General features: G+C 39.4%; 1 long non-coding RNA gene across 1 annotated transcript in view; it reads right to left on the reverse strand.

Annotated features, from left to right (window-relative positions):
- Window positions 1-1,196: 1,196 nt before the first annotated feature.
- Window positions 1,197-12,992, reverse strand: part of LOC139813966 (uncharacterized) — a 77,386-nt gene continuing 65,590 nt past the window's right edge. Inside the window, exon 3 of the long non-coding RNA XR_011732302.1 lies at window positions 1,197-4,519. This is a non-coding gene — a long non-coding RNA (uncharacterized lncRNA). The remainder of the gene's footprint in view (window positions 4,520-12,992) is intronic.

Consider the following 12,992-nt stretch of genomic DNA (forward strand, 5'->3'; position numbering starts at 1 on the left):
TCTTTGATTGTATAATTTTGAATTTGCTTTTTAAGTTTCACCAAGTTGAGAGGTGATCAGACGCGGTTACTTCATTTTAATCCACCTCTGCCACATCTCACAAGGTTGCAGGCTGCATCTCTTCAGGCACTGAATCGCATATGTGGGTCAGAGTGGGACTCGATAAATATACCGGTACTCGCTGTTGTACATACAGTAATTGTACCGTATTCTTAAACAGTTGACATTGTCGATTTAAATCGGCCTACACGACGCGCCCATTCATTGCATGTGATTCATCTCTCTCTCTCTCTCTCTCTCTCTCTCTCTCTCTCTCTCTCTCTCTCAGAGAGTCATTATATACTATATATCTCAAAGATTCATGTTTATCGAGAACGATATGTATTTTCAGGAAATTTATATTAAAGAGAATTTTCATGGGAAGAAAAAATACATAGAAAATTAAATTATAATATCAAACATTAAATCAAATTTAATTAAAGTAACGATTTAATATAGCGATTATCTTACGATTAATACCATCTTAAAGCGTAACAATAAAAATAGTACAAGTATAAAAAATAAAAGTTAAATAAAAATAATCTTTCTTTTTTTGTCTGTAGAAAAAAAATTTTGATAATGCAATGTAAAAATGCAAGCAATGTGATCTTGTAAAAGTGTCTGTATCATCGATTTTAACTTGCGAGTAAGTGATATGGTCTCTCGGATGCGTGAACGGAGTAAGGGAGTAACGTAGCGGTGCACGTTAAATGCCTCGGAAGGACCCACGTTATGCCAATCCAACAGGTTTCGTTTCTAACGGCTAATAACGGGTCCAGGTTATTTTGGGGAGTCCGTTATTCCTATGACTGTTGCTTGGACACTCGTCCGTTAGAAATCGGGTCAAACCTCGCTGATAACCTCGTTGCACGCTACTATTGTGTATATAAACTCTCGCATTGACAATGACCCGCATTTAACGGATTCTAGACTTGCACTTAAGGTTGATGATGGATGCAAGTCGAGTCTCCCCCGTCTCTTCATCTTATCTTAGATTCGCATAAAAAGCGCGACCTGCGCGCTCATAGATCATTAAACATCGGATTAAAATTATACATTTTTTTGACGAAATAGATTATTTATCAATTAAAACGTAAGATAAAAATAATTGTATAAAATATAACTTATATTTTAAAATACTTTCCTGTGCGAACGTATATAAAAATAAATTATATATTACATTATGTATCAAAATCTACATTTATTTGTCAGCATTAATGCTATAATTTTTAATTCGCCGTTCAATATGCGATAATACAGGTCAATCCAGCAATTTTGACAAAAGGTGAATGACATCTCGATAATTCTTTGATAAAATCAAATCGTCAGAATTCGTATCGGTCATTTAAAAGAATTATCAAATTATCAGTCACGTTCATCAGTCAACTTTATCAGCCAAATTAATTTTGATAATATTTACAGATTATTGGCGCATTTAATCATGAGTCGAATATTTTCAAGTACTCTCAAGCATGAGAAATATTCGAGAATCTCGGCCTGTTTATCGGACAAATTTTGCGAGGTTATCGCGTTTACCTCTTCGAGGTATGCAGCAACTGCTTTCAATTGAAAGCGCAATATTGCGATAATCCGATGACCGAGACACTTTTCGGCGTACTTTCTATAAGGCAATAACGATTTATCAGCCGTTTAAAGGTGTAAGGTTTGGCGATATAAATGTTACACAATATCGAGTTTGACACTTACCGATAAAATGATGAAGATGACCTTTGAAATTGTGAAAAAAGCATAGTATGTGATTATTCGAATCGTTAAATAATATTTATCATATATACATATATATATTAAAGATAATTTTAAAAAATAATATCAATATACGCAGAATTTTCTGCGCTTTAACAATGTTTAAGTTTAAGAATTAATCGTTCAGATATTCGATATTAAAAGTAAAACAGACAGCAAATGTCAATCCCGTCAAATTTTTACAGCAAAAAATCAATTCGAGAATTCTTTGCAAATTATAAAAAATAATTTAATGCATTAAAGGTTTTAGGTTTTAGGTAATTGAATCAAGTAGCTATAAAATCTCTAAATTATATGTATTATATAGAGTAAAATCGTAAAATTCTAGTTATTAAGACGTTTAAATTACTGTACATTGCACACTTTGTCACGAGAATAGATGTTGCAATCTGATAATTGCCAAATGTGATTACAATTGAGTGGCAAAGCTTAAGAACAACATATAACAATATTCGATAAGCGGAACAACAAGTACGCGAGTTGCGCCATTAATAAACAGAGTTGAAATAGATGATCGAAACGGTATCGATGCGTTCAAAATTCGTTGCTAAAAGGTCATCACGCTCTTGAAACAACCCGATAAATGCGACTGATTGTTATAATCGAGAGAGGTAAATTGCGTAGGATTGAAAATACAATGCGTATACAAACACCGCGTCACGTTACGTTGCCGGCGGATCAAAGTGCAAAGTGTGGGTGCAAAGGGGCATTAGCATATACCTTATTATCAAGCACCTCATTAAAATTTTGGTAAAGCAATCACCGTCGCGCCCGCGATTGGCCCGGTGCAACGTTCTTTTTGACATCAAGAATAACGATAACCCGATCAGCCTTCAAAATTTACGAAGTTGAACGACATTTCATCAGTCACGTTCTAGAAGAAACGATTTTCGATACGATCTCTTTAAAAAGTGCGTATTCAGAAATTTTTCCATTAATTGATATACATCGGTCACGTCGGCCACATCGGACACATCGGATTGAGAAACGTATAGTGCAATGAGAATTAAGCGTATATTGACATTTGACAACAGGTATCAATGACCAAAGACGAATTACCTAAACTGTATAAACAAGTTATCTTAATTGTTACTTATTAATCTGTCAATGACGTTTCGGATGATTTATACTTATACATTCGAAATAAGGCATTGAAATATCGAATTTTAATTGAACACAACTAAGGTATTTATTGTAATGATAGAAAATTTGTTATCGATGCTAATAACGGAGATTTGTCTTCAATCAATTGTTAATAGCGTTTTAGAAATTGAGCTAAGAGACAGGCGCGATAAAAGCAACTTGTACTTTCTATCGAAATCGTAAACACATGCATAATAATAGACTTTACGAGCAGGTTGTGGAACTTAATCTCGGCTCGTGGGAAAAATATTCAAATAAATCAGACGCACGCGCAAGGCTGTTGTGATCAAGGCCATTGCGATCAATGATCCTCCAGCGAAGTGAATTAGCGAGTGTCTCGATCATCGACTCGTCATTAATCACATCTTTCTTTACGTGTTTTGATACACGTGTCGACCATCCATGACTTCATGTTCTAGCAAGTTCGTAAAGAACTTGGTCTATCATATCGTCTGTTTGTCCGTCTACCTGAACTAACTATTTCGGTATGCGAGATGAAACTTAAAAAAATACAAAAAAACTGACCGCCTAAGGGCGATTTGGACTTGAACGCTGATATGCCTTTTGTAACTATGGTTTCTGTAATATAAGGCTATCGGGGGTTTGTAGCTGGATTGTAATGTATTTTTCTTTCTGTTTTTACTTTATGTAGCAACCATTCGAAAAGCACAGGTTTCCTAATAGACTCGAACAATAGAAGATATGAGTGAATATACCTACTAGGTAAAAATTATTGAAAAATAACAATCGTGTGCGGAAAAAGGTTGTTAGAGAGGATTCTTAGAAAGAGGAGCTATTTAAACTAAAGTCACAAATAGATTAAAAAAATTCTTATTTCGAACTCTTTTAAGGATCTTCGTCACACTGCCATTTCACTTCGCCAAACGCTGCGAAATTATACAGACATCATCGAAGCATCTATAAAGAAGACTCTAAGATTTAAAAAGGAAAAACAAAAAAAAAACAAGGAGAATCAGATACGCAACGGGCACTTGTCAAAAACCAAAGAAGAAAACGAGGAAAACCCCCGGCCGGCGCGCATACAAATTGCGGACCGCAGAATTTAGATCGCATCCCGTAGCGAGTGCACGTACGGTGCATCACGCTCGCGCTCGCCCGCGCAACACGGTTTTCCTCCGCGAACACAAACATATTTTCCTTGTGACTCGCTCAGGCGAAGTTCACGAGGGAGACGATATATTGCGAGCACGTGTACTACGTGCGCGTACGTAACAGTCGAGATAATGGCGGGTGAAGGACCGAGCGATGCGTCGGACGGATGGACTGGTTGGTCGCTCGCTCGCCCGTTACCATCACTGACCACGCCAACGGGTCAGTGACCTGAGATCTCGTTCGAAATTTTCGGCTGGCGCTGCGACGCATCGGACGAATCGCCGCTACCGGTGCGCGTGGCCGCATATACGGTCTCTTCCTCTCCTCCTGCCTTTGCCTGCACGTCTCTTTAAACCTTCCTCTCGTTGACGACATCGAATGACTCCTTCTCGATTCAGGGGTGAACGGACTGCTTGCGGTGCACCGATGAATGAGTGACTCAGAGTGACTTTAAAAATATCTAGGTAACACACGGAGATTAAATGATAGAATATATAGAATTTCATGTGTCAATAAGGTATTCATAAAGTCAATAAGGAAATTTCTCTTATAATTGTGAAACATTCACGGCCACATTCAAAGCTTTTCGTGATAAATTATATCTCTCAATGTCTGTTAGGAAGAATTTATATTTAATATTAATAGTGAGTATACAAGTTGCGTTATAATTGTTTTTCTTGAGATTTGGCAAATATTTTTTCAAAATTTTGTTTGTTAAGAATTATTTTCTGCAGCTTTCTTTTTATTTTTATGAAGTGTCTCCGTTCATAGCAATCGCAGTACAATACTTTGCAGCTGCCTAATATGTTTCAGTAATTTACAAGTCCTTCTGATGTATTTTTCTAATTTCCATTATAGCGATAATATATTCTCTTTTTAAATAATGTTATATAAAAATCTGATACTATTAATAATAATCTTTCTCTCTTTCTGCTTGTACCGCGATATTCAATAGGAGTAAGTTTCGCGGTCGTAGCATCCTCAATAACCGAGGGATAAAGGTGTACAGTCTGTACAGAAGCTGTTTTCGCTTCAACCCAAATTGTTAAACAGCTGTTGCGCTTACATGTCGCTATATTTATGCAAGAAAATATGCTTGCGTTGACGAACATTTCCTCGTTCCTCGCACGTAGCGCATTACACCTGTCAATAATGGGTCAAGTTATGTAAGACACGTGTTTCGATTCGCATTATCGATGGCTATTGCGAATTGTCAAACTTACGGGCGATCGCTGACGTTGCGTATCAAAATCGCATCGACCAGCATTACCCAAATCGCGTTACCTGCATTCCTGCGGTCCTCTCTCAACGAAACATGAAATTGTCGCAACGATCAAATTGTTGCAACAAAACATGGCGAAATTGTTGCAATGCCGATCATGATGCTTTCAAAATTTGTCGAAATTTCATAGACGGATTTTCACAAAATGTTCGAATAAATATATTCTACATTTTCATCCGCGGAAAAGTCCTCGGCGGTCAAGATAAACGACAATTATATATATAAGTATCGAGTGATTCTCTTTGTTCTTGTTTTAAATTCTTGAGACCATGGAACTGAAATCCAATGTCCAATATCCAATATCCGCACGAGCGATTGCATCATTGTGTGATAACATCAGTTACCAGTTGTGAAATGATTACGTTTATTTGCGCGCGACTTTATGAGATAATAGAATCGAAGAACTATTATACTGGGCTAGATCGAAAGCTTACATGGTACGGTTATACAAGCAACGCCGAAAACCGGCGATCGTTAAACGTGATATTTAGGTAAAATAACGGTACCGCGACGATCTGGCTTGTAACTTCTCAATGATATATTATATCCTATCCCTTATTGTATCCCATTCTTCCCATTTTTAGAACACCAGCTATTATAATTCTTGCCTTTTTCTCTTGGGCTGCGTTTCAGAACCACGCTCTTAGCGCTACGAGCGTACTCTAATATCCTTCAACTTTCTGTAAGTAACAAAGATAGAACGATGCTCGAGCGCTAAAAGTGTCATTCTGGAGCGCCGCCCTAATATTTCGAATTCTAATTCACGAGCGATAAGAAGAAACAGAATATCGTCGGAAAATCGCACGAAAATGTTCCCATTGATTCTGTCTCTTCAAGGATCCATATTAAACAACTATTGATAAATGATTCTACATCATTGCTGATAATTTGTACAGTTCGTCAACGTCAATGCTTGTATTTTATTTTGCTACGCAAACCTGTCATCGCTATTCGAATTGAGTATCTTCCTCGCGCCAGAGGGTATCCACTCCCTTTGAGAGCCAACAATTCCCCGTACGTCTTCGCAAGTTTTGTCATTAATTTGTGGCATACCGAAAGAGTTTGCGAGAAGTCGCGAAATGGCGATACGTGGCGAATAACGTGCTTTAACACGCACGGCCGATTGCCGTGAGGTGAACGACCGGCAAAGTGGCGTAAATGCCGCGCGCGGATCGGCTAGGAGTCACCGACGGGGCTTCGTCCTTCATTTATGAGCGACAAGTCTCGTAGCCGACTGACCGAAAGCTCCGAATTCGGCGGGCCGGCAGCGCCGACAACGACGAGAGGATGCGCCTCGCGCACTTAATTCATCGGGGTCGACGAACTCGCTTCTTCGCAAAGGCCACCTTAGGGCCGACCGCTTCAGATCCGTCTCGAGGTGCAGCGCACACGACGTTTTTCGGTACACTTTGACGCCCCGGAGAAACACGCGCTCGGCTTCTCGCTCGCCGCGCCGTATTACTCCCGATTCCGGATCCCGCTACGGATCGTTCGCCGCGGCCGACCGCCTCGGGAATCGACAGCGGAGGAAATAGAGCTTAAGAAATCTCAAAAAACGCGCAATATTTCCGCAATATTTCCGACCTGTCGTTAATGCGAGTTCATTCGCTTGCTCAGGAATTTGATAAAGAACGAAGGACGAGAATTAAAGATTTACATCGGGCGGTGCGTACAGAAGTAAGTCCGGTTTATCGATGTCGATGATCGATCGAATTCGTCACTCGAGTTCAAGAACCTACCAGAAATCCGACGTGCGGAATTTGAGGATGATATTTGTACGATAGCCAGCATCCAGACATCATATCGGTCTATCTTTATAAATAGAATTTCGCGGTGGGAACAATTTAGTCTAGCTTTTATCTCTAACACTACTTTCATCCTGTTCTTGCGGCGGCAGGTTCACAGACGAGGTGAACGACCTGAATTGGGTGAAATGAATTAAAGAGAGAGGCTGGAAGAGAGAGGGAGGGAGGGAAGGAGGAAAAGAAGAGAGATCAAAGTGGGGATCACAGCTGCGAATCGATCAATACTCGTGAATCGAGTTCAAAGACTTTAGGAAGTTCACGAAATGATAATTGCCGGTTGAAATGTGTAATGAATGGGATCAATGAGTGACGAGTTAACAAAGTCAATAATCAATAATAAAATCGATGATTGATTGAATCAGCATGTATCGAACCGCGCCTTCTTTTAACTTTTGAGAAGCACTTCTGGCTGTTCTTTTTTTTCAATCATAACTGCTTAATTTATTATTTCTTACTCTTGAGAACAAGTTACTTGCAAATATCTCAAAACGCATAATTTTCATTTCTACGTAATCATATCACAATGAGGTCAAAGTATGTTTTACCGTGATAAAAAGTTTTCGTTATAGCATTATGTTCGATAAGTTAGTTTAGTAGAAAGCTCTGCGAACAAACGCAAGTATATAAATAATTTTTATGCAAATCATAAGGAAAGTCTGTTGACAAATCAGAGTTGTATTTATTAGCGGTTTGACAGGATTTATGGTTAGGATTTAATATATGCAAGTATGAAGTTTTATATCCTAGTATTCGCGGTATTTCCTACAATTTCTTGTGTTTTCTCTTTCGAGTCCAACAATAGGTTCAACGATCGACGATCGATTGAAAAGTGGACACGCAATGATTCTGCGGACGACGAAGCAATAAGGGGAACATCAGTCAAAAGGGCGCATCACTGCATCACAATTGTTCCCCTTCATTTTTCGCAAGGCCCTCTAAAGCGGAGGTGCTTAATCTCGATATGTAACATACTTGTACTACGCAGTTGATACCCGTTTGAGGAGATCGGCGGCACTCGATCGAGTGCGATGAAGCAATATGTTTATGCACCGCGTTATGCAAAAAATCGATATGGATACTAGGATATGGTCCGACTTGACTATTAAATCTCTTTGAGAGAATGCGGATAAATGAATATCGTGTCAAAATATAGACATGCATGACAGACTTTCTTTCACTCGATGTATATAATTTTAATTAAATACGTTTTATTATAATATCGATATGTAACTTTCAGATAATATAATAATTATTACATTACAGTAATTAGATAATAATAATTGTTACATAATAATAGTTACAATTATAGATCGTGTGAGGATCAAGTCTTGAATCACACAGTCGCGAGTACATATTTCGAAATTTATTTAAATTTCTTTCTGGCATAACAATTACACATATCGTATTTTCTTACTTTATGTAATTGTTTCCTCTCTGTCTGAAACCGCGAGTATTTATATCGTATTTATTTCGTCACGAAAATGCACTAAATAAAAGTTACAAGAGGTGATTAACGATTAATCACCTCAGCTCCAGAATTCGCAACTGAAACTGGAGGTAATAGATTTGGAAAAATGTGACGTGGGGCCCGGAAACGGGGACTCAGCGCCCCGATAGAGGGGCCCCGACGCTTGGGGCACGCGCCCGAGTCACGTGCGCGCGCGAAAAACACGCGGTGCAGCGCGCGGGCACCTTTAGGGGCGCGTACTCACGCGCGAAATGTTGTTCGTGAGCGTATACGGCCGCGGCGTCGGCGAAAGGCCCGCGCACCGCAGTACCGAGAAAGACTGGCGTCGGTACGGCTGAACTAGGCAGGGGGCAATGCACCTGCGACAATAACAACAACAACGGGCTGGCGGGGGCTGGGCTGCGTGATGGATCATTTGCGCCGTGATCGCTCATGCCATTCAGATCGCAATCGTCGATACTCGATACTTATACGCCCTTCTCCCTTTTCCATACAAAAGGAAAGGGACGACAAGATATAGGCATTTTGCAAACAGTTCTCGATCGTTATATACCGGTTCTATATACCCCTGTCCTCTACCCCCATTTCCTCTATCTCTTCGTTAGAAATCCGGGATGCTTTCGTTTCCTTTTTCGCGCGAACAATGACACGTAGAGTGTTATCTATTGTGCTACAATCGTATGTTAAATATTATGCAAAGCGTCGTGGAACGTCATTAATTAGTTTATACAATGAACAATTGATATTTACATTGTAGGTCTGTCAGGTCGTAAGAAAACACGAGAAGCCTTATTATTTTCTCTTTAGTCGCGCTTTGCGGCTCCCTCTCACAAATTGTCAGTATTAACAAACTGGTTAATCACTTAATTGTAATCTAGTCTTTTCGCGTCTTGATAATATGGAGTAGGTTAACGGGTGTAAATGACTGGTATAAGCATCGATTTATGCTTTATTAGCGAACGTTAAAGTTAGCGCGCTCTTATTATTTCTTTCTATAGGCAGCGCGTACTCGTTACCACATGTAATGATCAAGAGAGTACCGTAATATCCGTTATACACGGCAATGCACCGACTCTTGACATTCCCCGTAATCGCCGGCCACAATTTGGAACCAATCGTAAGAACATTTGTACACACGACCGTGCTGAACCCCAGTTTTGAAGTGTGCCATTCGTAGATTGAGAAACAAAATCAAAAGAATAAAAAAATATATATATTTAGATAATAGATATTTTATTAATAAAAGCACACGGTAAAATGCACATTATTTATATCTGCCTGCAACTATTCACATACTTGAGATATTTACGCTATGTATAAAAAATATAAACCATTTAATTTACGTTATGGAATGCTAGAAAACTTTTGTAAAATCGTTCCGTGATTAAAACTCTTAAGTACATGCAGATCTTATATATACAGGCAGGCAGATATAAAACATTACGACGAAAGCAATGGACGATGGAAATTATCAAATATTGAGACTTTATTGCCGCTTTATTGGCAAAAGACATTTTCAATGCGCTCATAAACTTCCTCTTTTATATGCGCGTGACGAATGAGAGGAAAAGAAGGATCTGTTGTACACATTCCGCCGTTGTAAGGCGAGTTGAATCGGCGAGCGGTCAATGCTCGACTGACCCAACAACAGTAAGTAAAAGTGATAAACGCTTGGGTCCGTTCGTCGAAGCCAGCCGAGAACTCGATTCCTCGATTCCATCCCCTCCGCTTATTCCCGACTATCCTACCGAACGGCACTCGATGCACCATGCACCGCCTTATACAGGTACTCATTCATTTTATTTCTCAATTTTAGCGTACCGAGTCAACTCGCCCGAATCATTAATAATTATAGCTATTTATATAATTAATAAAATTTTTAATTTATAATTTATATGATTAATTTTAAATTGGCAATTTGGCAGTTTGGCAACAAATAGACCAAAAAGTGGCGTACGTTGCGTTTCGACAATTGTTATATATTGTCATGAGCATCAGGCATTATATTAACTAAGTTTTACATTGAATCAATCAGGCAAAATAAAAATAATCGCGACTCGTGATAATTTTCTGAAAGCTATACATCTCATTTATATGTATATCTGAAATATGCGAAGCTTAGAATATTAGTTATTAAAGCTTTTGTAATACGCCGCGTTATTTCGCATTATTTCACGAAAACCGGGGACTGTGGAAAATAACTGCAATTGTATCCAACGAACGGTAGAAAATAGACATTCAGCCATATTACGATTGGTAGAAGAAACACGCGCCATGACGACGAGGCCGCGTTGCAAAACTGGAACAGGAAAACCCGACATGGAAAATTGTCGTGAGAGCGACAGGACGAGCGCGGCGCGGCACTAAGATAAGGGGACAGCGGGCTTGAGAATTGCCAGTGCGCGGGGTAATCGGCACAGGGATTGGCGCTGCAACGAGATCGAAATGTCAACGAGAGTCTCGCGAACAGGAAACCTCGTACGTATTTCTCGAGGAAATGCTTGTGTCTCTTTCGTCAGGGGCGCATCCACCCTCCTGCGGTGCGGCACCAATTGTCACAGCAGGTTATCATCCTTGTACTTTCGTCAAAATTACATTACGGAAAAGAGAATGTGGACAAGAGCATAATCCTACAAGCCACGAAAGAGAAGTCGGTCTCGTCTAAAATTCCTTCAGATAAAAGAGGAGACATTCTCCATGTATTTCGCACCCTATATATAAAATACAATTCTAAAATATATTTTACAGATATTATTATCTTATTTATTATTAAGATCTTATTTAGATTTCGTTATAAAGATTGATAACGATCGAACGTGAAAGAAAAACCAATGATATATACGCGCGCCATTTATTCCTACGTCGAATGAAATCAATAAGCCTCTCGTTGACGGCAGAAAAACGGAATTTTTCTGACCGAATCAGAGATCGATCGGTGGTCTTAGAGGGTCGATCCGCTCCTGTGACCAGTTGTTACAACCAATCGATCGGTATGCGACGTACTGCGCACTGGCTCTTACGATCGCACGATCCGAACCTTCGAAAGGACGTTGACCCGCAGGTACTGTGTACCAAGTGTTGTATGCACACGTATTGCATTGTGCGCGAGCCGGTGACGCAGAAGAAAGATAACTATCGAACTAATTAATAACATTGCAACGATCCCACAGACTACCAACGTAATATTTGGCAATCCGATGACAGAATCCCTGAAGAATCTTCTTCGCACATACTGATTTTTGTACATTATTTATTACACTCTTAGCAAACATCCAAGTAGCATGTAAGTTACATGTTACTTGGTGTTTGCTGGGCTGTTACTTTCAATTAGCGTCCGACGAAAATTCGGTTTCGGTTTCGGCCAAAATTGAAAAAAAGTTTTGGCAACGTAGGCGAAATTGTATTTTCCACAGATTTTCCAAAGACTTGTTTAAAAAATATTTTATGTTTAGGTTATTATTGAAATAATATGATTGTGATACTACGGGATAGTATACATATAGCATACTATATATTGTAATAATATGATTGTAATAATATGTGTAATTATATATTATTTTAAAGTCTTCTAATTAAATTATGATATTTATAAAAAAAAAGTATATACCATAACTATATAGTATATAGCATACACTCTCGAATATATTAGCGCGCGTATATGTACATATGGCCTTTCTAGGATTCCCATGAAGGTTTTGATTTTCGGTTTCGGAACCGAATATTTTCGTTTCCTGTTTTGGCCGAAATTAAAAAAGGTTGAACCGGATGGACTCTACTTTCAATTATCCGGTTACGACTACAGTCGCATAGCAGATGTGCTTTTTCACAGGCAATAAAAAGATTTCCCCGAAAAATTCAAAGAGATATCGATTTGAATCTAATTAATAATATGCATCTGCTACATGGTTCAAAGGGGAATTTCCGTTCTTATACTCGTGATATAATGTTTATTGTATCGCGATACAATGTGCGTCGTTAATTCGCTCTCGGTGCCAACGGTGGTTGACTCGAGAAATGCGATCGCGATTAGATGATATGCTAATAACGGGCGATGCTTATAAAACATCGATGAGGTCTCCGACCTCGATCATTTTACGCAGTTCTCGCGTATTGGCGCAAAACACAGGTCATCTCCCTCGTCGGCTGACTTCATCGTCATCGTCTTCTGTCTGCTCGTTCGCATAATGAGCGGACTCTGCGGACTCACTCCACCTCGCCCATCGATTCTTCCGCTCACTTTTCGATTCGCGCCGGACGATCGTATGACAGCGCGCTAATACGCGAAAAGGATCGCCGCTGCGGAAACATGAGACGAATAGGAAGCAAAGCAAACCGCGTTACACCTGGACAGAACTGCGTTTCCACATGCGCTCAGCTT

This window comes from Temnothorax longispinosus, chromosome 5 (genome assembly GCF_030848805.1).
Source record: "Temnothorax longispinosus isolate EJ_2023e chromosome 5, Tlon_JGU_v1, whole genome shotgun sequence".
Classification (NCBI taxonomy): Eukaryota; Metazoa; Arthropoda; class Insecta; order Hymenoptera; family Formicidae; genus Temnothorax; species Temnothorax longispinosus.